We start from the raw sequence: 25,238 nt of genomic DNA on the forward strand, positions 1-25,238 counted from the left end.
ATAATAATAACCTGATGAGCACCCTGAAGGGTATTTTGGTCATTTCACCCATAGAGGTGAATTTTGACCTAAATATCAAATTAAAAATTAAGAGAATTAAAATAATTGAAATAAATTAAAATTACAAGTTTATGAATTTGAATTAGGAAAAGAAAAGAAGAAGAAAAGAAAAGAAAAGAAAAAAAAATGAAAAAGGCTTATGACATAAAATAAAAATAAGGTACAATAAAAATATGTACATAAATAGACACAAGAAGACAAATCCCACCAACCAAGTCTTCTTCTTCTTCTTCTCTTTCTCTTTTTGAGCTGGCTGCCATGGTGTTCTTTTCCACCATTTTTGCTCAAGCTTTGAGCTTGATTCCTCCCTCATTTACCCATCAAAACCCATAGCTCACTTCACAAAAAATTTAGCCCACACCATAAGGAAGCTTTAGATACCCATAAGAAGAAGAAAGGTTAAATGATTAAAACAAAAAGAAAATCTAGAGGAAAGAACCCTTGAATTTTTGGCAGCCATGGAACTTGAAGTTTATTGCTTTTAAGTGATGAAAAATGGTTCCATGAGAATGTGTGATGAGTTAAAATGTTTGGGTGTTTAATTGTGTAGTGTTTGTGAAAATTTAAAACTTTGAAAACTAGGGTTTGTGTAAATGCTTGAGGACTTGGTGTAAATGTTGAAATTGACCTATTGAGTTGAAATTATTGCTTATAGAAGTGTATTGCATGCAAATTGAAGTAAGAAAGTTGAAGGAATTGAGATATTGGGAGTGTTCAATTTTCTGCAGGTTTGGACTCAATGAGTCTAGTGGGTTTATTGACCCATAACTGAAAATGTGTGATTCCAATTGGTATGAGACCAATTGGAGGTTAAAATAGACTCAAAATAGCCCATTTTTCATGTAGACACCATGCCCAAATTTTGCCAAAATCATGACCAATTCTCTGCCCAAACCTAGATGACCAAACATTGAAACCCAGAAAATGACCAAATGAACAGTACATGTTCATTTGGTCATAGCTCTCTCTATACTGGTCCAAATGACCTAAAATTACATCAATGGAAAGCTTAGAGATAGGGATCAACTTTTCATGAAGACCACTTGACCCAGTTTTGCTTTTAACCAAATCAAATTGTTAGCACAAGTTGAGTCACTAAAACTACCAACCTAGAAAATGACCAAATGAACAGTAGTCATAACTCTCTATATACTGGTCCAAATGACCTAAAATTACATCAATGGAAACATGATACTTAGGGCTACAATATTGATTTAGACACCTTTACCAAATTCTAAGTGTAAAGACCCTAAAAAGAGGGTCAAACATACTGCCCTGAAGTTAGTTATTGCCCTTATAGGACTGAGAGTCCAGGTTAATATACTGACTATAACTTACTATACCAAGCTTGAAAAATTATGAAATTGTACCTGGGAGTCTCTAAGACATAGAGGAACATATCTTGTGAAGGAACCTAAGTCTAAAAATGACCATAAAATGATCAAATAACTGGTCAAAGTTTATTAACCAGGAATTGTAAATTCTGGACAGCTTAGAGGCAAAGGGACCAGTTATGGTATTTTGACCATAACTTGAGTTCTATAACCCCAAATTCAGTGATTCAAAAACTGAAATTCAAGTTTAAACATAAAGGAGCAATTGTTATAAAGGAAGTGTGACTAAATAGACATCCTAACCTAGTCAAATTCCTAGATAAATATAATACATCAACATAAACCTAAAGAAAGGTTCATGGAAAAAAATGCTATATATGATAATTAAAATACTCATAAGGATAATTAAATATTAAAAATGATATAAATATGTAAATTGGGACTAATGTCCTATTAATATGAAATTAATGATACCAATGAATAGTACCAGAAAATAGTAACAGTGAATAGTGCTAAAATAATTAAAAATTTTTAATTGCCCATAGTATGCCTAGACTTATTTATTTAGTTTGGATAAATTAGTATACTAATTAGGGACTACAGATAGCAGTACTGCCTATCGAGAAAATCATGAATTGACAATATATGTCTGGTATGATTATTCTACAGGCTATATGCCTACTTATTGGCCATTGTGCCTACTTTATTTCTGGCTTTACAAGCCTGACAGCGGGTTTCGTGCTCGACAGCTGGCCTCGTGCCTGACAAATGTATACTGAATAGACATATGGCTGTCTAACCAGTATACACCCGTGCATCCAGCTTTTATAATTTGTTATGGGTTTCTTGGGCACTGATAAAAATTAATTAAGACTTAAAATATAATATGTAATCATAAAAGATCCCGATAATGTTAATTGCTTCCAAAGAGCAATAAAAATGTAAAAGACCCAGAAATTATGATTTGTAGATATTATTTCAATTGTTAAATTATTGTTATTATATATTATGCACCGCTAAGCGTTATGCTTAGCGTGTTGGTTTTCCATCGCGTAGGTACTAGAGATCAGTCCCAGCAGCCGCAGTAGCAGCAGTAGTAGTGCTCACATAGAGACCGATCAGATCTGCCAGTATTTACTAGTCACCTCTACAGTTGTATTTCGGTAGGGCCCATGTATTGACTAGTATTTTGATTCATTATGTTTAGTCATGATGTAATTACTAGTTTATAATGTATTTCATTTTGGACTTGAAATTAAACTTGAGATTGAAATGAAAACTTGTAATTTATTATCTATGAATTTCCATATGAATGCAATAGATGATACTTCATTTTGAGATCTCATAAATAGTTGTGAATGATATGATAAAAGAGAATATGATATGGAAATATGTGAGATGACTAAGAATATGTTAACTAGTGATAGTGGAACCCGCCAGATGCTAATAAAACAGGGGAGGCTCTGTCCGGGCCTCCACAGAAATAAGATATAAAAAAAATAAATAAAAATTTACACATAAATTACCTGATTTAAATGACATTAAAATTTACAATAGACATGACAAGACAAGATAGGGTGCTCCGGCACTGAATGTGGCACTTCTTGCTCGGCTATATAGTAAACGGGTAATGGGCGTCACACTAGTGTTTCTCCATGGGGTGCTTATGTGTTATTTATGGGGAAGAAGGATGGGTCTTTGAGAATGTGCATTGATTATAAGCAATTGAATAAGGTGACTGTGCGTAATAAGTATTCTCTTCCATGCATAGATGACCTGTTTGACCAACTTCAAGGTGCAAAGTATTTTTCCAAGATTGATCTTCGATCTGGGTATCATCAATTGAGGGTCAAGAAAGAAGACATACTCAAGATGGCCTTTAGGACTAGGTATGGACACTATGAATTTCTTGTAATGCCTTTTGGTCTTACCAATACTCCAGCCACTTTTATGGATCTCATGAATAGAGTTTTCAAGCCTTCTTTAGATCAATTTGTTATAGTGTTCATCGATGACATTCTAGTGTACTCAAAGAGTAAAGAGGAGCATGAGCAACATTTGAGAATTGTCTTTCAGACCTTACGGGAACACAAGCTATATGCCAAGTTCTTAAAATGTGAGTTCTGGTTAGATAGTGTGGCTTTCCTAGGCCATACAGTGTCTAAGGATGGGGTGTGTGTTGATAAGAAGAAAGTTGAGGCAGTGCTTCATTTGCCTAGACCCACAATTGTGTCAGAGATTCATAGTTTCTTGAGTTTAGCAGGGTATTATAGACGGTTTGTTCAAGACTTCTCTCGTATTACAGCACCTTTAACTAAGTTGACACATAAGAATTTGAAATTTCAGTGATTTGAGGCTTGTGAAAAAAAATTTTCAGGAGCTAAAGACTCGTTTAACTACAGCACCAGTGTTAGCCCTTCCGTCTGGATTAGGGGGTTATGCAGTGTATTGTTATGCTTCTAGGATTGGTTTAGGATGTGTTTTGATGCAGCATAGAGGGGTTATTGCATATGCTTCTCGTCAGTTGAAAAGCCACAAGCAGAATTATCCAACTCATGATTTGAAAATGGCTACAGTAATTTTTGCTTTGAAAATCTGGAGGCACTATCTGTATAGTGAGACTTGTGAAATCTTCACTGACCACAAAAGTCTCAAATACATCTTTGACCAACGTGATCTTAATCTTAGGCAAAGGAAATGGGTAGAATTATTGAAACATTATGATTACACCATACAGTATCACCCTGAAAAAGCTAATGTGGTGGCTGATGCTCTAAGCAGGAAGTATTTTGGTAGTTTAGCCCATATATCTACTAAGAGGAGGCTTCTGATTAGTAAATTACATGACTTGTTAGATCAGAGAGTAGAGTTTGAAATAATAGTTGGATCATTCTTAGCACATTTTCGAGTTAGGCCTATCTTGATTGATCGAATTAAGGCTACTCAGAAGAGGGATTCTCAGTTGTGTGAGATTATAGATAGTATTCATAAAGGCTAAGCTCAAGGGTTCATGTTAAATAATGATGGAGTTCTTCGTTATGGCACTAGACTTTGTGTCCCCAATGTTGTGAGTTAAGAAGAGAAATCATGGAGGAGGCACACCATTCTGCTTACACAGTACACCAAGGTTCAACTAAGATGTACCGTGATTTAAGGGAGCATTATTGGTGGGGTGGCATAAAGAGGGATGTTGCAGACTTTGTTGCTAAATGTTTGACTTGTCAACAGGTTAAGGCAGAACATCAGAGATCATCTGGGTTACTTCAGTCATTGCCTATTCCTGAGTGGAAGTGGGAGCACATTGCTGTGGACTTTGTTGTGGGTTTACTTAGTACACGAGGTGGTTACAATGTGTGCCTCCTTATGGATGAACATGGAAATATCATACATAGAGCACAGCCACAGGAGTGAGGAGAGTCATCAAGAGCCCAATAATATCCCACAGAAAAGCAACAGCCTGAGGAGTAGTAGCAGTATGAGAGACCAGACCTAGTTCTCTAAGCCTTACCAGTTCGAGTCCCACCCTTCATACCACCTCCCACTTATCCGGACCTTTAATACTTATAGAGGATGGAACATACCTTCACCCAACGATTATGAGACTTAGAGGATAGCCTCTAACAAGCACACATCAAGCTTGATATGCTCTTAAAGAGACAGGACCCTCCTCATGTTTGGAGACATTTTAGACTAGGATATCTACATTAGGACACTTTTTAGATTTTGTATAGGCATAGGCCTAGAACCAAATCTATTTTATTACATTATTACATTTTCCTCTCTTTCTCTCTCTCTCTCTCTCTCTCTCTCTCTCTCTCTCTCTCTCTCTCTATATATATATATATATATATATATATATATATATATATATATATATATATATATATATATATATGCTTTGCTTATTCTATCTATTTTGCCTTATCAATTTTATATAACTTGCATATTATATTATATTGCCATTGAGGACAATGTCCAGTGTGAGTTTATGGGTGTGTGCAATTTCTTGTAATTTTTGCATTTTAATTAATTTTGCATTTGCATTTGCATTACCTTTTCATGCATTTATTATACTTATGTATTAAAATTCCAAAAATCTTCAAAATTTTTCAAAAAGTTTTTAAAAATTTCCTTAGAAATATGACTAAAACTATAATTAGTAAACAATTGTTCTCTCATGGGTTAATGGATTGAATGTACCGGATAGGCTAAAGATTTTAATGACTTATTTGTGAAAAATTTATCTTCTAAGTAGAGAAAGACTAATTAAAATAATTTAAAATTATTAGTTTGTCACATTGAATTTGCAAAGTCAGGAGAAGATTCTTGGAATATGAACAACCTTAGGTATGCCTCACTAACCCTAGAATAGACCTCTTTAATCTATTGAGGTGAAATCCTAGTATGCACTTGAGAAAGAGATGATTTAGACATTCCTTGTTATTAACCTCATTAAATTCTTAGCCACCTTTAGTCTAAATTATCCCTTGTAGCCAATTTGAGACTATATTTTTACCCTTATATATTCTTTACTAATCCATAATATTAACCTAGCCCTTAGCCCAAACACCTATCCTAACCCTCTGAGAAGAGTCAAAATGCAAAGTGAAAAGCACATTGGGTACATATAGAGAAGAGGAAAGGAGTGAATGTAGACTTAGCACAAGTTTGCTATAAAAAGAAAAAGAAGAAGAAGAAGAAAAAGGGTGCACTTCCAAACTAGCAAAAAAATGAGTTTAGGGGTAGGCACCAAAAATGGGACTAAAGGCATAAATAAAAGTTAATTCAAATGCAAAAGTCCCTATTAAAATGGCAAAGGGAAAGCATACTTGGCACCAATATTCAAAATTATAAGGCCTCTCTTCTCCATGAGAAGAAAGTCAAAATCTAATGTATATTGATCTTTTGCAAGATGTTTCTTCTCATATTTTGCATTCCTTAAGTCTTTTTTCATTGGTAGCCACATTTATCACCCTCTATCTCCATTACAACCTTATAAAATATTGTTTGATCTTTTGAAAAGTGTATGTTATATTAGTGGAGATAGAAAATTGAGATATACCTATAGGGTTAGGGATATACTCCTTCATCTTATATACAATCATTCATGATAGAAGCATTTTAAGTTAGTGATTATTTCTTTAATCTATATTAGTGGGACAATTACTTTATGACTTATTAATAGTCTTGTAATTGGAATTATTGGTTGACATTTCATGAGGAAGATGGATTCCTCACAAGAACTCATTGATTCTTATTGGAATGTAGTTGTTGAGAGTTCAAATGCATGCAAGTTGAGCTTTTAGTTGTAATTTTAGGAAAACAAAGATCCCTAATGTGTTTTTAAGTTTTTATTTGCTTGATGACAAGCAAGTGCTTGATTTTGGGCATATTTAATACACTTGTATTATATAGGTATTTTAAGGTACTTTTTAGGCATTTTGTTAGTTAATTGTATAATTATTTATTAGTTTCATTGATTTTAGGATCTTGAGTTACTCTAGCTTAATTTCTTGATTTATATGTTTTATCAGGTGATTTCACATAGTTCTAAGGCCTAAAGCACATTTGGACAAGTTAGGAAGTAAGAAAGGACAACTCATGCACTGAAGAGAAAAGCACAGGTCATGTTTTAGGACACATGCCCTGTGTAACAAACTACCTGGAGTATACCAAGAGAGAGAGAGCATTTACATGGGCTGTGTAAAGGGACCCATATAATGGTCCCTGGCTTCTGTAATCTTCTGCCATCCCAATTGTTGAAGACGTTTGAAGCTTTAGAGAGTTACACAACCTGCCCATGTTTGCTGAGAAAATGAGAAGTTGAATATATATATATATATGTAATGGAAGCTTGGATAAGTGCATAATTTATTAATTTTACTTCCATCACATTGAATGTTTCGAGGATATCTTTATGTCTAATTCAGTTGATTAAAGTATAATTATCTATTAGGCATAGGCTTATAAAGTTGTTGAAATAATTGTGTTAAATGGAGAAATTGTTAGCATTAGCATTAATTTGGCTCTTGTTGTATTTTTCAGGGTTTTGGTGAAGTCTCAAAACATAGAAGTGTGGAAGGAAGCTTGGAAAGGTCAAAAGATTGAGAAGCGTGGTTGATACGAAGTACACGGGTCGTGTAACTTGACCCGTGTAAATCTTGGAGACCTATGTAACTTTCTGCCAGAAGAAATCCAGAGAACCGAGGAAGACACATAGTACACGGGCCGTGTAACTTGACCCGTGTAAATCCTGGAGACCCGTGTAACTTTCTGTGCCCATGCGAAACATGCCCATTCAGCTCCAGTAGGTTACACAGCCCTGGGCCATGTAGTGATACACGAGCCGTGTATCCGTCGACAGTTAGATTCCTGATTTTGCTCCAGTTGCAGTTTTTGACAGAAATTCTAAAAACCTAACCGTAGATCATTTATTATAAATAGAAGAGACAGCAGCCGCAAAAGGTGGATCAAAATTGAGAGCCTCTCTCTATATCAGAAAGACTTTCATTCTCCATTCACGATTTATATTTCTTTTCTTTATTTTTCTATAAGCCATGAACATGAGTGGCTAAGTTCTTAATTCAGTTTAAGGGATTCAAGTTCTTATGTATGATTTGTAAGGCCAGGTTCTTAACTTAATTTATGTCTTTTTGAATATCTATTGTTTTCTGATTTAATTGTTTTTGATCTGTTGAATGATTTGCTAAAAAGGCCTATTAGTTAATTGTTTGATTTGATCAATTGCTAGTTCATCTTCATAATCCGTAATTGTTGTGCAAGATTGAACATGAGTAGCAATTAGGTTTTATTGATTATGATCCAAGTTTTCGATAATAACCTAAGGAAACAATAGGGTGGATTAAATGATTTATGCTTCATAAATTATTGTTCAGCTTAACTACTTCCTTTTCTTAAAGCAGTTATTAATTTGATGAGGATTGCTTAATACCAACTTAGTTAATAATTAGAGTCAATAAGAGTGCTGGGCTCGAATTGATGAGCATAGGAAAGTCAGGGGTTTACCTCGTTGTTTGGTAAATCTACGTTAAGTATTCAATAAGATATAATTGTATTTCTTTTGTCTACAATCAAATTAATGCATTGGAATGCGAATTACCTTGGACTGAAGTTTGTTTAATTGGAGAGTTTCTTATTTTTAAATCTTAATTTTGGATTTTTGATTTCTTCTTTGGATTGTGAATTAATCCCCCCCCCCCCCCCACAAACCTTTGTTTCTTTTCCATTACACAAGCGTATGAAATTTAATAATTCAGTCTCTAAGGTTCGACCTGGATTTATCATTTACTGCAGAAAATATTTCATAATTGGTGATTTCAGTTAATTTAATTTTTGGTGGATTCGACAACCATCAGGAATTTTGGCACCATTTGCCAGGGACTGAAATTTATTGGAATTCGTGTTTTTGGTGTTAGTATATTTTGTTATTAATTCTGTTTGTGCTACTTTTAGGTTTTTGAAAAAAAAAAGTATTTTTTACGGTTTTACTGTTCATTAAGAATTTTGGTTGAATTTGGAGGGCGGCCCATACTTATTTTGAAGGAAATAACGCTCTGATCAAGACCAAATTTTTTGGCCCCACCCTCTTGAGGCCAAATTCCATTGTTTTCTAGGGTTTTGAGGCATTTTTCTATTTTTACTTTGATTTCTTTTTGTTTATAACAAGAACTTTTCAATCTGGTGAGTTGATCTTTCATCCAGAAGTAGAAAAAATCAGCTAAACAGTTGAGAAAATTGGTTAAGCAAGGTAGGCTGATTTCGAGTACATCTGAAGGAGTCCAATCTCCAAAGGAGTTAAGTTCATATTCGAATTTGGATTCAAATTCTGAAAATGAAACCATGGCTGCTAGAACCTTGAAAGAGTTGGCTGCTCCTGATCTAAACCAACAACCTTTGTGTATTTAATACCCTGCTTTAAATGTTGCTTTTGAGTTGAAATCTAGACTAATCCATTTGTTGCCTAAGTTTCATGGTTTTGCAGGTGAGGATCCACATAAGCATTTAAAAGAATTTCATGTTGTGTGTTCCAGCATAAAACCTCAAGGAGTTTCAGAGGATCAAATCAAGCTTCAAGCTTTTCCTTTCTCACTGGAGGGCATAGCTAAGGATGGGTTGTATTACCTTCCTTCCGAATCTGTCAACTTTTCCTACTTCTCGTGCTGCCAATATAAGAAAAGAAAATTGTGGCATCCGATAGTACAATGGAGGGAGTTTGTATGAGTATTGGGAGAGATTTAAGAAGCTGTGCGCAAGCTGTCCCCATCATCAAATAAGTGAGCAGCTATTGATTCAGTATTTCTATGAGGGACTTCTACCAATGGACCGCAGTATGATAGATGCTGCTAGTAGAGGAGCTTTGGTTGATAAGACACCAGAAGAGGCAAGGAGGCTGATTGCTAACATGGCAGCAAATTCTCAGCAGTTTGGAATGAGAATGGATCACGCACCTAAGAAGGTTAATGAGGTAAGTACAATTAACCTTGAAAAACAGATTTCTGATTTAACTTCTTTGGTGAGGCAATTGGTTGTAAGGAAAATGCAAACTATTAAGGTATGTGGAATTTGTTCGGGTTTAGGTCATGCTACTGACATGCGTCCTACGTTACAAGAGGATGAATCAATGCAACATGTTAATGCAGTAGGAAATTATGGACAGCCACAACACAGGTATGATCCCTTTTCTAGTACTTATAATCTAGGATGGCGAGATCATCTTAATATGAGTTATGGGAATCAATCGATGCAAAACCGATACCAGCAGCAGAGACAAGTGAATCTACCATCTCCACCTCCCTCAAATCAAGGTATGTCACTTGATGAAATTGTTAAGGCTTTGGCTAACAATACACAACAGTTTCAACAGGAGACCAGAAATAGCACTCAAAACACAGAGAGGCAGATTGGTCAGTTAGCCTCATCTGTGAGTAAGCTAGAAGCTTAAGGTTCTGGAAAGCTTCCATCACAAACAGTCATGAACCCCAGAGAAAATGCAAGTGCAATACTGTTGCGAAGTGGGAAAGAAGTTGATAATCAGACTCCACATGAGTCAATAAAAAAGAAGTAAGGAGAAAAAGAGTCTGAAGTTGAGGTAAATACTGAACCCAAACTAAATAAGGTTAATAATTCTATTCTTCCTCCATTCCCATGCAGGTTGGCTAAAAATAAGAAATAAGAACAAGAGAAAGAAATTTTGGAGAATTTCAGAAAGGTGGAGGTGAATATACCTTTACTTGATGCAATCAAACAAGTTCCCAAGTATGCTAAATTCCTTAAGGAACTATGCACTACAAAGTGCAAGTTGAGGAATAATGAGAAGATCAGTGTGGGGAAAATTGTGTCGGCATTAATTCAGAAAAATTACCACCTAAGTGTAAGGATCCAAGTTCGTTTTTTATTCCCTGCAGAGTGGCTGATTCTAAATTTAAACGTGCAATGGCAGATTTAGGAGCATCTATTAATGTTATATCAAATTCATTTTTTCAAACCTTAAATTTGGGTCCTTTGAAAGAAACTAGTGCCATTTTTCAGTTAGCTGATTGTTCTAATGCTTACCCATTGGGAGTAGTTGAAGATGTGTTGGTGCAGGTTGGAGAATTGATTTTTCCTGCAGATTTTTACATTCTGGATATGGAGGATAGTGTTCCCACATCAAAGTCAGCTTTGATTGTGTTTGGAAGACCTTTCCTAAAAACTGCCAAGACAAAATTTGATGTGGATGATGGTACCTTAACTATGGAGTTTGATGGAGAGACTATCAAATTTAATATTTTTGATGCCATGAAGTATCCTACTGATGACCATTCTGTTTTTTTTTTTATTGATGTTATTGATACAATTGTGCAGGATGTCTTTGAGTTAAGCATGGAGGATGAGTTAGAAGTGGTGATTAGTCAAGGAATTCAAGAAATCAGAACCAATCCACTATTAAGTGTAGAGGTTCAAGAGGCAGTAATGGCATTACATTCATTACCTCCTGTTTAAAAAAGGTATGGAGTATCAAAGATTGACTTACCTATATCTCACACAAAATTATTACCTTCTGTGGTGCAGGCACCAGTTCTTGAACTCAAGCCTTTACCTGAGCATTTGAAGTATGTTTACTTGGGAGATAATGAGACACTTCCAGTTATGATCTCAAGTAATTTAACAAAGATTCAAGAAGACAGATTGACTAGGGTTTTGAGAGTACACAAGGAAGCAATTGGATGGACAATAGCTGACATCAAAGGTATAAGTCCATCAGTGTGCATGCACAGGGTTTTACTGGAGGATGAGGCTAAACCAAGTAGAGAAGCTCAAAGGAGATTGAACCCACAGATGATGGAGGTTGTGAAGAAGGAGATTTTAAAGCTACTGGATACAGGAGTTATTTACCCAATTTCAGACAGCAAATGGGTAAGTCCAGTCCAAGTAGTGCCAAAAAAATCAAGAGTCATTGTGGTAGCAAATCAAGATAATGAACTTGTTCCAACAAGGATTCAGAGTGGATGGCGAATGTGCATGGACTACCGCAAGCTGAATTCAACAATAAGGAAGGACCACTTCCCACTGCCATTCATTAATCAGATGCTTGAGCGGTTAGCAGGTAAGTCTTATTTCTGCTTTCTTGATGGCTTTTCTGGATATAATCAAATTGTGATTGCACCGGAGGATCAAGAGAAGACTACCTTCACTTGCCCTTTTGGAACTTTTGCTTTTAAAAGGATGCCCTTCAGGCTTTGTAATGCCCCTGCCACATTTCAGAGATGCATGATGAACATATTTTCAGATTACATTGATACTTATATTGAGGTATTCATGGATGATTTTACTGTGTATGGTAATTCATTTGATGCATGTTTACATCATTTAACTTCTGTTCTTGAGAGATGCATTGAGAAAAATCTTGTTTTGAACTATGAGAAGTGTCATTTTATGGTGGAACAGGGGATTGTTTTGGGTCATGTTGTCTCTAATAGGGGTATTGAGGTGGATAAATCTAAAATTGATTTAATTGTGAACTTACCCTACCCCACAATTGTGAGGGAAGTACGCTCTTTTCTTGGTCATGCAGGTTTTTATCGCAGGTTCATTAAGGATTTCTCTAAGATAACATTGCCTTTGTCTAGACTCTTGCAAAAAGAGGTTCCTTTTGAGTTCAGTGAAGAGTGCAAGGAGGCTTTTGACAAATTGAAATCTGCATTGACATCACCCCCTATTATCCAGGCTCCTGATTGGACTATACCATTTGAAAGTATGTGTGACGCGAGTAATTATGCAGTGGGAGCAATTTTAGGGTAGTGTGTTGGGAAGCTCTTTCATGTGATTTATTATGCATCCAGAACAGTCAATTCAGCTCAGCGCAATTATTCTACAACTGAAAAGGAGTTTTTGGTTATAGTTTTTGCTTTAGATAAATTTCGGTCATATTTGCTTAGTTCTAAAATAATTATCTTCTCTGATCATGCAGCGTTGAATTATCTCTTGGGAAAGAAGGAAGCAAAACCAAGGTTGATTAGATGGATCCTTCTGCTACAAGAATTTGATCTTCAAATCAAGGATAAGAAAGGAGCTAAGAACCTGGTAGCAGATCATTTGAGCAGGTTAGTGACACAAGAAGATCCACTTCTTTTGTAGAAACTTTTTCCTGATGAGCAGTTATTTAAATTGCAAGGTATGATCCTTTGGTATGCTGATTTGGTGAATTATTCGGTTACTAAGGTTGTGCCTTTTAATTTGAATAGAGCTAAGAAAGAGAAATTGAAAAGTGAAGCTAAGTATTATGTGTGGGATGACCCATATTTATAGAAATTTTATTCAGATCAAATTATTAGGAGATCTGTTCCTGATAATGAGATTCAATCTATTCTTGCTTTTTGTCATGCCTATGCATGTGGAGGTCATTTTGGACCCAAGAGGACAGGTAGAAAAATATTAGATTGTGGTTTTTACTAGCCCACAATATTTCGTGATTCATATTTGATTTGTAAAAATTGTGAACTATGTCAAAGAACTGGAAGTTGAACCCCTAGGAATGAGATGATTCAGAATCCAATACTTATTTGTGAGATTTTTGATGTGTGGGGTATTGACTTTATGGGTCCATTTCCTTCTTCTTTTGGCTTTGTTTATATATTACTTGCTGTTGATTATGTCTCGAAATGGGTGGAAGCAAAAGCCACCAGGACTGATGATTCTAAAGCTATCATAGGTTTTATCAAGTCAAACATTTTTAGCAGGTTTGGAGTTCCTAGAGCTATAATCAGTGACTGGGGACACATTTTTGTAATAGAACTGTTGAGGCATTGTTGAGGAGATATGGTGTTTTCCATAAAATATCTACAGCTTATCACCCTCAAACAAGTGGGCAAGCAGAGGTGTCTAATAGAGAGATCAAGTCTATTTTGAAAAAAACAGTAAAGCCAAATAGAAAAGATTGAAGCCTTAGACTTGAGGATGCTTTGTGGGCTTAGAGGACTGCTTATAATACACCAATAGGTATGTCCCCTTTCAGATTGGTATTTGGTAAGTTGTGTCACCTTCCTGTGGAGTTAGAACATAAGGCTTATTGGGCTGTTAGACAATGTAATTGGATTGGGATAGTGTGGAAAGAAAATTACAATTGCAGAAATTAGAGGAAATTCGACTTGAAGAGGAAGCAGTTTGTGGTTGGGCAAAAAGTTTTATTGTATAATTCCAGATTGAAGCTGATGCCTGGTAAGTTGCGTTCTCGTTGGGTTGGACCCTTTGTTGTTACTAATGTGTTTCCTTATAGTGCAGTTGAAATTCAAAGTTTAGGAACTAATAAGGTGTCCAAGGTCAACGGTCATAGACTCAAGCCATTTTATGAAGGGTTTCAGGAGCATACAGTGGAGGAACTCAAATTGAGTAACCCAATTTATGAGGATTAAGGAGCTTTGCCATGTAGAGCTAACGATAATAAATAAAGGCGCTTCTTGGAAGGCAACCCATGGGCGGCTTGTTAGCCACAATCAGATTTGTTTTCTTTCCCTTATTTTATTTTATTTTCTAGCAATTTTTTTTCCTTTTCATTTGCATTTGGGCTGTATATTAGGGACAATGTAAGTTTTAAGTGTGGGGGAGGAGAAATTTGTTGCTTTAAAAAAAAAATTATTCTTATAAGCTTAATTCATGATTCTATATTAACTCTCGGAGAGAAGTGCTTTGTCCTTGAAATAACTTTTCTACTTTAGATTGAATTTTTGAGATTTTAGGCAAGGTAATAGTAACTTTAACGATGGATTTTCCCTCTTCTCCATACCATAGAGAAATTTTTTCTTGCATAAATCATTTAGGCTTGATTTAATGGTGAAATGATTAATTATGTTTGCTTTAAACTAGTGTCATGCGTATTTTAGAACTTTGTTTAATCTATCAGGGCACTTTATAATATGTAGATGCATAAATTTGGGGGAAATAAAAGGTTGAACTTGAAAATTACTCCGCTATTTTAGTTAAGCAAACTAACCAGGGGTCTTCATGAACCCCATGTCGATTCTCAGGCCAAAAGCTAGCTAGGATATGAGTAAGGTATTTTCTAAAGGTGACGGTTAAAAGTAACTGTGACGAGAGAGAAGTTCCAATTTTGAAAAAAAAAAAAAAGCCCATTTCTATCTCCCATAAGATTTACAAAGAGCTATAATTGTTGTGCCTTGATAAATTAACCTTGTGGTTTGGTGTGTATTGACTTAAAATTTTTTTTGAAACTTTAATTGTGTGAGCTTAATTGATTTCAAGCCTTTTGTTTTGTGTTCAAAAATTATTGATATATTGGTATGGTGTTGATGGAATTTGTTATGATGGTTATTACCTTACTTACCTTTGCTTTCAAGCTTTTAATCTTTTATTAGAGAATATTGTGATAGGGTGAAGTTAAGGAACTTCTAAGTGGAGTTGATTGAGAATTTAAGTCATGCTTGAGGACAAGCATGGAATAAGTGTGGGGAAATTTGATAAGTGCATAATTTATTAATTTTACTTCCATCACATTGAATGTTTCTAGGATATCTTTATGTCTAATTCAGTTGATTAAAGTATAATTATCTATTAGGCATAGGTTTAGAGAGTTGTTAAAATAATTGTGTTAAATGGAGAAATTGTTAGCATTAGCATTAATTTGGCTCTTGCTGTATTTTTCATGGTTTTAGTGAAGTCTCAGAACATAGAAGTGTGGAAGGAACCTTGGAAAGGTCGAAGGATTGAGAAGCGTGGTTGATACGAAGTACACGGGCCATGTAACTTGACCCGTGTAAATCTTGGAGACCCGTGTAACTTTCTGCCAGAAGAAATCCAGAGAACTGAGAAAGAAACAAAGTACACGGGCCGTGTAACTTGACCCGTGTAAATCCTGGAGACCCGTGTAACTTTCTGTGCCCATGCGAAACATGCCCATTCAGCTTCAGTAGGTTACACGACCCTGGGCCGTGTAGTGATACATGGGCCGTGTATCTGTCGACAGTCAAATTCCTGATTTTGCTCCAATTGCAGTTTTTGACAGAAATTCTAAAAACCTAACCCTAGATCATTTATTATAAATAGAAGAGACAACAGCTGCACAAGGTGGATCGAAATTGAGAGCCTCTCTCGACATCAGAAAGACTTTCATTCTCCATTCACATTTTATATTTCTTTTCTTTATTTTTCTGTAAGCCATGAACATGAGTGGTGTAATGGCCCGGCCCACTAGTGATATTGTCCGCTCTGGGCTGAAGCCCTCACGGTTTTAAAATGCGTCACTAGGGGTTACGAACCATCAACTTATAAACCCAGCATCTCTCTCGTGTTTTGCCGATGTGGGATTTGCCTAGGGTGTTACAATCCACCCCCCTTATGGGACTCAGCGTCCTCGCTGAGGTTTGCCCCACCATCGCTCAAGGTTGCACGCGGAGCGGCTCTGATACCACAAATGTAATGGCCCGGCCCACTAGTGATATTGTCCGCTCTGGGCTGAAGCCCTCACGGTTTTAAAACACGTCACTAGGGGTTACGAACCATCAACTTATAAACCCAGCATCTCTCCCGTGTTTTGCCGATGTGGGATTTGCCTAGGGTGTTACAAGTGGCTAAGTTCTTAATTCAGTTCAAGGGATTCAAGTTCTTATGTATGATTTGTGAGACCAGGTTCTTAACTTAATTTATGTCTTTTTGAATATCTATTGTTTTATAATTTAATTGTTTTTGATCTGTTGAATGATTTGCTAAAAAGGCCTATTAGTTAATTGTTTGATTTGATCAATTACTAGTTCATCTTCATAATCTGTAATTGTTGTGTAAGATTGAACATGAGTAGCAATTAGGTTTTATTGATTATAATCCAAGTTTTTGATAATAACCTAAGGAAATAATAGGGTGGATTAAATGATTTATGCTTCATAAATTGTTGTTCAGCTTAACTACTTCCTTTTCTTAAAGCACTTATTAATTTGATGAGGATTGCTTAATACCAACTTAGTTAATAATTAGAGTCAATAAGAGTGCTGAGCTCGAATTGATGAGTATAGGAAAGTCAGGGGTTTACCTCGCTGTTTGGTAAATCTACGTTAAGTATTCAATAAGATATAATTGTATTTCTTTTGTCTATGATCAAATCAATACATTGGAATGCGAATTACCTTGGACTGAAGTTTGTTTAATTGGAGAGTTTCTTATTTTTAAATCTTAATTTTGGATTTTCGATTTCTTCTTTGGATTGTGAATTAACCCCCCCCTCCAACCTTTGTTTCTTTTCCATTACACAAGCGCACGAAATTTAATAATTAAATCTTTAGGGTTCAACCTGAATTTATCATTTACTACAGAAAATATTTCATAATTGGTGATTTCAGTTAATTTAATTTCTGGTGGATTCGACAACCATCAAGCTTGATTCATTAATTTAATTAATCAATTACTTGGTTTAGATTTTTTATTTTAATCATATAAGTACAAAGAGTTATTAGCAACCGATTGCTTGAAGATCAGATTAAATATTTGATATGTGAGTTACCTTAAGCAGCATATCATGTGGTTAAATAGTTTTTATATCGAGAAATGGATTAATACATTACAGATATCAATGAATGAACTTATTATCTAGTTATTAAGATGATTGGGCTAAACCCTAATCCATAAGTTACGGTTCAATATTTATCATACGGACACAAAAATTATAATTTGCCATTAATAAAAGCAAAATTTTGGTCAGTATATGCCCAATGATACCTCCAGAATTGTGATTCATTTTCTGTGAAATGAAAATTGCACCAAGTAATAGGTGATAAATATTTCACATAAAAATACATCATTAAAAGTCACTTAAAGTTTTGTTTTAAAATAACTGAGTTATATCAGCTTCAGATTATGAAACATGTGTGATACTATCACAGGAATTTTCGTGGATATAGATATGTAAAATAGGAAAACAATGGGTGGTTTCACCACTTTGATGCCTAAGTCAATATTTGGGTTCTAGAGAATATAAATTACCATTAATAAATAGTAATATATCTAGGTCGTATGTATTTATTAATTTTTATAATAATTTATAAACTAGGATCTTCAAAAGCTCCTATATAAATTATATTATCAGATTAATGCTCCCAGAAACTTTATTTCCTCTTATCTTTTCTAATATAAATCACATTTGTGAACTTTGGTTAAAAGTTATATGACCTAGATAAAATGTCACTATTGCTTAAGTTAAAGTTCTAGATCCATTTATTGAGGGACTTAAACACATAGATTAGGCATGTGAGGACAAATAATATTCAAGGGTTTTATCTAGGCCATTTACTATGTATTAATTAGTATTTAATTAGTTCAATTTAATACAATTAACATTTTCATAAAACTTTATGACCTTGAGTATACAATATCAAATAATGACGATTGTAAGGGAATGTTGTGGTTCATTTCCTCGGAAGATCATGCTCATATTCGTTTACTTTTTCATTTTTTTTACATCTGTTCAACACATTTGATGCATTAACTTTGGAATTAATTCTAGGTTCAGATTAATGGACATAGATTAGGCCCTTCTATTCCATCCAACCTTGGCAGCATAATAGTATAACATTTAAAAACTTGCCACATCTATATAAAGGAAGCTGCATCGTGGTAGAGAGTATTTTTTTTGTAATTTTTTCTTATATATATATATATATATATATATATATATATATATATATATATATATGTGTGTGTGTGTGTGTGTGTGTGTGTGTGTGTATATATATATAGAGAGAGAGAGAGAGATAGCAATACACTTGCAGAAACTAAATAAATTGCTTATAATTACATTACAAGGTGAATCATCATCATTTGAATTTTCACATTTTTTTAATGTTTTATTAATAAATATGTGACTACCTTTAACTTTGAGTGTAGAATTTTTTTTAATTATTTCCATTTTATTATTAGAAAAAATTATAGATAAATAATTATATACCTATAAAATCTCTAAATTTTAAATAAACCACAAGATCATATTATTGAAGGTTACTCACAAAATTAAGTAAAATATAACATCAATTAAACTATAAAGATTAAAAAAAAAAAAAGCTATATCTATATGGATGTTAATTTAAATTACATTTTTGTCCAATGATGTACAAATCTAAATTGATTGCTAGTTATTTTATGAAGAGGACATACTCAAATTTCCTATCCGGAGATCAACATTCTAGCAATCTATTTATAAAGAGTTTATCTTTTCTAATTAGTTATATCTGTATGGATGAAATTAGTATCTGTAATTTAATAATCAATTTCTCAATATAAAAAAATATTGAGTCACTGAATAGTTAAAATGTTAACATGGTATATAATTCAGTAGAGAGTCATTTTCATAGGTCGATCTCTTTTGTAGTACTAGCATGACCTTTTTGTAATACACAAATAGGTCGTCATAGAGTTTGGTAAAATTTATATGCAAGAGGCACACTATACAATTTGTGTATGGTTGGACATCCTAGGTTGTCATCCATCTCTATATTAACTTTACCTATAATGGTATGGCTGATCAACCAGCTAAATATTTATCCTATTTGTGTTTTACCTTTAATAACCATAATTAATTCAAGCAAGGTCTCCTAAACCAATTTGTACAATACTGAACAACCTTAAATAATGCAAAGCAACACTAATAATAAATACCCAATAAGTTCAATCACAATAAATTCAAATCAACCACAATAGTTGTTGTGCAAAATCCTACAAGTGCATAGATTACTAACAAATAATAAAGTGATAAGTGAGTATAGTTCCCACTAGGACCACTCTAGGTCAATTGATAGATGATAATGATCTTATAGAACTAGGTTGAATTTATAGCTTGCTTTGTTCAATCCATGATCCAACTCAAATAGTGTTTAGAATAAAGATAGGCATAAAATTTTTACCTCTTTGGTTGCTATATATAATGTGCCAATGACATAGGCGACATGCCTCAAGTGTGGAGGAATCATCATAGCCATCCGTCTTAACCACCTCACATTGAAGTTGACAGATACATTTAAGTGAGTGGTTCTGACAAAAGACTATGGTAACACAAAAGAACTGATGAAGTTCTTGTCACTAGTCATGAGTAATGACTACATAGATCCAAACATAGCATTATTGGCTTTGTACACTTGACATTGGATACTCAAGAATATAAGTGAGCTTCGATAGAGCTGGAATGTTGATATTTGCATTGATATAATAATAATAATAATAATAATAATAATAATAATAATAATAATAATAATAATAATAATAATAATAATAATAATAATGCAGAAACTTACCCATGCTAATGGATGCATTAATTTTGTATCCAATAGATATATGCCTCAAAGCTTATAGTTTGTGGAATAGTTCAGTTAATCCTTCAACTTGTAAAATGTAGAGAAGTGGAGGTAACAAATTTATGGTTCTCTGCACTTTTCGTTTGCATATTAAGAAATTCCTTCTTCTTTCATATCCATTGAGGCAAATTCTATATCTGATGCACTTAATCGATTTGGACTTAAGAAAAACAAAGAACCAAATATGGAGAAAACAGCCTATGAAAACAAGAAATACTCTAAGAAGGAAAAGGGAGACATATTGCAATCACTACAAAACTCAATTTTTTTAACGTACTTGAGGACGGTATAAACATTTAAATATATGGGTTGTGGTCACCTATACAAATGACACGTGCATCTAGACCTCATTAACTGGACAATGAGAAGCAATTACACAGCCATGCAAATAAAGCTAAAAAATATAACACTATTGTTTAAAACACTAATTTAATTATTGAGAATGCTTGCTAATACAAGGAGTCTCTGGTAACTGTCCCATTAAATGGATCTAGCTACTTATCCTGGAGTTGCTCGATGATGATTGCCTTGAGAGATAAAGATAAACTTAGCTTCATCAATAGCAAGTGTCCTTCCTCTGATATCAATTCTCCTTCATTCGAGAAATGGTAGCTTGTTAATAGCATGGTATTATCCTAGATCTTAAATTCAATTTCTAAGGAACTATGTTATATTTTGTGGCTTGAATTTTGGATATATTTTCCATGGACCCAAATTGTGATCTGACCCTAAAGTTTCATGCTGTGACCCGATTGGGATAAAAGTGAGATCAGTGGTATGGACCAATATAAATATTATAATATTCTACCCTTTGTGATAGAGTTGTGAGATATTTTAGAAACATAATGGGGTTAGGGTTTGAGAGTTCTGAGTGATTGTATCTTACTCTTTTCATCATAGTGAAACTTTTTTCTCTTGTCTTACCCGTGGACGTTGACCTTACAGTTGAACCATGTGAAATCCTATATTATTATTCTTCTCTTTTCTATATTGTGTGATTGTACGATTTGTGTGTGTGCCTTAGATTTGCGTGCTTATTATAACAAAGTGGTATTAGAGCCTTGTAAACAAAATCTAGGGTTTACAGATGGCATCGTCTTTAATGAAGTATGAGATGAAGAAGTTTGATGATGGATCGATTTTCAGTCTGTGGAAGATTAAAATCAAATCTTCCTTGATCTTGCAAGGTCTATGAAAGGTATGAAAGTGGCAGAGAAGGCTGGTCAGAAGAAGAGAGCCTTAAGTGCGATTTTAATGAGCGTAACTGATAATGTCCTACGCGAGATTGGTGGTGAAAGCTCAACATCTATAGCATGGAAAAAATTAGAGGAGTTATACTCTACCAAATCACTAACTAACTGCCTGTATATGAAGAAAAGGCTTTACAATCTAAGAATGAGCAAAGGTACACCCATTAAAGAACATCTAGATGAATTTAATTCAATCATTATGGACTTGAAGAATATTGATATTGAGATTGATAGCAAGGATCAGACCCTTATTGTGTTATGTTCTTTGCCACCCTACTATGAGACTTTTGTTGATATTCTGTTGTATGGGCAAGATAGTATTTTAGTAGACGATGTTAGTAATTCTCTAAAATCGAAGGAGTTGAAAAAGAATTTTCCAGATAATAGAGAAAGATTTGAGGGGCAAAGTTTGGTGAGTAGGGGAAGAACACAGGCAAGGGAGGGTTCTTCCAGCAGAAAGAAATCTAAGGCTAGATCTAAGCCAAAAATGAAAAAGGCTAACTGCTTTTAGTACGAGGAGTAAGGTCACTATAGGAGAGACTGTCCCAAGTTGAAAAATAAAAAGGGAAAGCAACCAAAAAGCTTTGCAAATGTGGTTGACAGTTTTATCGATTCTGATGGTGATGACAGTGTTGGGAAAATTTTATCTGTGAGTTCAGATCACAGACAAAATTCCTAGATTCTTGATACTGGTGCTACTTATAACATGTGTCCACATAGAAACTGGGTTGTCACTTACAAACAGATAAGTGGCAAGGTGTTTTTGGACAATGATCGTGCATTATCTGTGGAAGAAATTGGTAACATCAAATTGAGGATGTTTGATGGCGTTGTCAGAAATATAGAGTATTGGCATGTTCCAGGACTAAAAAGGAACCCTATTTCTCTTGGGACACTTGACTCTCATGGATTCAGATACCATGTAGAGAATGGAGTTCTCAAAGTGTGCAAGGGCTCTATGGTACTCATGAAGAGTAGTTTGGTTTTAGGATTGTATTTTCTTCAGGGCAGTATAGTTTCAGGGGAAGCTACAGTAGCATTCGGAAACAATAATCACAATCAGACTCATTTGTGGCATCTGCATCTTAGTCATATGAGTGAAAGAGGATTATCTGTGTTAAGCAAGTGGGATTTATTGGACGGGTAAAAAATAGAATCTATAGACTTCTGTGAACACTGTGTGTTTAGTAAACAAACTAAGGTGAAGTTTGACAAAAAGGCAGTGTGCAAAACTATAGGAACAGTGGATTATATCCACTCAGATCTATGGGGTCCTAACAAAATCCCTTCCAAGAGCGGTGCCAGGTACTTCATGACTTTGATTGATGATTACTCTCAAATGGTGTGGGTGTATTTTCTAAAAACAAAAGATGAGGCATTTTCAACCTTTGTAAAGTGGAAGATGATGATTGAGAAACAGACAGAAAAGAAGCTCAAGTGTCTTAGAACTAATAACGGGTTGAAATTTTACAATTGTGAGTTCAATGCATTCTGCAGTAATGAAGGTATAGTGAGACACTGCACTTGTGCAAGGATATCACAACATAATGGTATTGCAGAATGCATGAATAGAATGCTATGTGACAAAGAGCGAAGCATGCTGTCACATTCAGGATTGGGAAAGGATTTCTAGGCTAAAGCAATTAATACAGCCTGTTTCTTAGTTAATAAATCTCTATCTATAGCTATTGAGTGCAAAACTCCTTTTGAGATCTAGTTTGATTCACCTGCTGATTACTCTCAGCTAAGAGTGTTTGGTTTCCCTGCTTATGCTCATGTAAGAGATGGTAAACTTGAGCTGAGGGCATGAAAATGCATATTTCTAGGGTATGCATCTGGAGTGAAAGGCTATAGGTTGTGGTGTAATGATCCAAAGTCTCCAGGATTAATTATCAACAGTGATGTGACATTTAATGAGTCTGCTTCATTGGATAGTCTGAGGGAGAAGTCAATGGCAGAATTAGATCACGGTGTTAGAGAACAGGTGGAGCTTGATATTAATACTTTAATAGTTCAGTCCAGTGATTCTAAGGATGATGTATAAGATCCTGATCAACAAGAGGATGCACTTAAGCAATAGCAACAGGAACCATATAGCATTGCAACTAGTAGAGAGAGAAGACAAATTAGACCACCGCAGAGATATGCATATGCAGATCTACTTGCATTTTCCTTGTTAGTCACTGAGACAGTTGATGTGCATGAACCCAGCAATTATAGAGAAGCTATTTCTTATTCAGATGCAGATCAGTGGGTTGGTGCTATGAGTGAAGAAGTTGAATCTCTTCACTGTCACAAGGTATTTTGCGGTCGCCTGGACGAACACTCACCGAAGTGGGAAAGAGTGAGGAGTCGCCACTTTAATTTTGAGGGAAATTAAAGAAAACCATTTGTGAAAGTAAATTAAAATGAAACCACTTCGAAAATAGAGATTCTAGGTTCAGGGTCCATATACGGGCGGGAAAGGTGTTAGGCACCCTGCCTCGTCCCTCTATGAGGGTAAGCGGATTTAACATTATGCTCTTTATAAATTAAAATCGAAAGTTAGGGGGGTTAGGATAAAGATGTTAATCCCTTTGATAAAAAGGGAATATTTAATTTTTCACTAGTTTCGGGTTACCCAGATACATAAGTAAATGAGACGACCCTTAGTGAATTGGTGTTGCGTAGCGATTTTTTGTTTAGGGAGTTACTTTGCGTATTGTGCTATTTCAGTTTGGATTTGAGAGAATTCGGGTAGAAGCCTCTCCCGATCTCTAGGGATAATCTGTTTAAAGTTTGAGCGAGGAATCTCGGATAAGAACTCTCCTCCGATCTTCACATTAAAATTTGACTAAGAATCGGATAAGAACTCTCCTCCGACCTCTTTAAATAATTATTAAAAATTTGGATTGAGAATTGGATAAGAACTCTCCTCCGATCTCTTTAAGTATTTATTAAAATTTTGGATTGAGAATCGGATAAGAACTCTCCTCCGATCTCTTTAAATATTTATTAAAAATTCGGATTGAGAATCGGATAAGAACTCTCCTCCGAACTCTTTAAATATTTATTAAAAATTCGGATTGAGAATCGGATAAGAACTCTCCTCCGATCTCTTTAAATATTTATTAAAAATTCGGATTGAGAATCGAATAAGAACTCTCCTCTGATCTCTTTAAATATTTATTAAAAATTCGGATTAAGAATCGGATAAGAACTCTCCTCCGATTTCTTTAAATATTTATTAAAAATTTGGATTGAGAATCGGATAAGAACTCTTCTCCAATCTCTTTAAATATGCAATTTTAGAATTTTAATGAAGGATCTCGGATAAGAACTCTCCTCCGATTTCCTTTTGTTTGAATGAGAGCTGGGTAAGGACTTTTCCCGACCTCTTAAAATTTGATTACAATTACATATCATAAGAACCTAAGACTAAGGGTTCTGGCGTCCGAAGTCACCGGAGACCCGAACAAGGCTTTCTCTTAGCCCATTGGTACCTTATAGCTAAGGAAAGGATGCCAGACTGAATCTTTTCCGATCTCCTTTGTGATCGCCCTACTAGTACTTTAGGCAGGCGATGTCCGATCTCTTTTCGCCTACTAGCCTGGATCCGATCTTACCTCGATCCCCCATCATGTCAGGCTAAATCCTGAGCTTGTTTAATAGTTAGACTCCATGACTTTTCCTCCAATTTATTATCCAAAATTTTATTATTCTAAAGAAACTCTCGTATCAAAATACGGCTATCAACCTTTATTAAACTA

The 25,238-nt window shown here is 34.8% G+C and overlaps 1 non-coding gene across 1 annotated transcript; it reads right to left on the minus strand.

The window, feature by feature from the left end:
* Window positions 1–9,579: 9,579 nt before the first annotated feature.
* LOC131175729 (small nucleolar RNA R71) lies at window positions 9,580–9,686 on the minus strand. Its single transcript, XR_009145918.1, has one exon. It is a non-coding gene; the product is annotated as a small nucleolar RNA R71 (small nucleolar RNA).
* Window positions 9,687–25,238: the final 15,552 nt, after the last annotated feature.

Source organism: Hevea brasiliensis, chromosome 17 (assembly GCF_030052815.1).
Source record: "Hevea brasiliensis isolate MT/VB/25A 57/8 chromosome 17, ASM3005281v1, whole genome shotgun sequence".
NCBI lineage: Eukaryota > Viridiplantae > Streptophyta > Magnoliopsida > Malpighiales > Euphorbiaceae > Hevea > Hevea brasiliensis.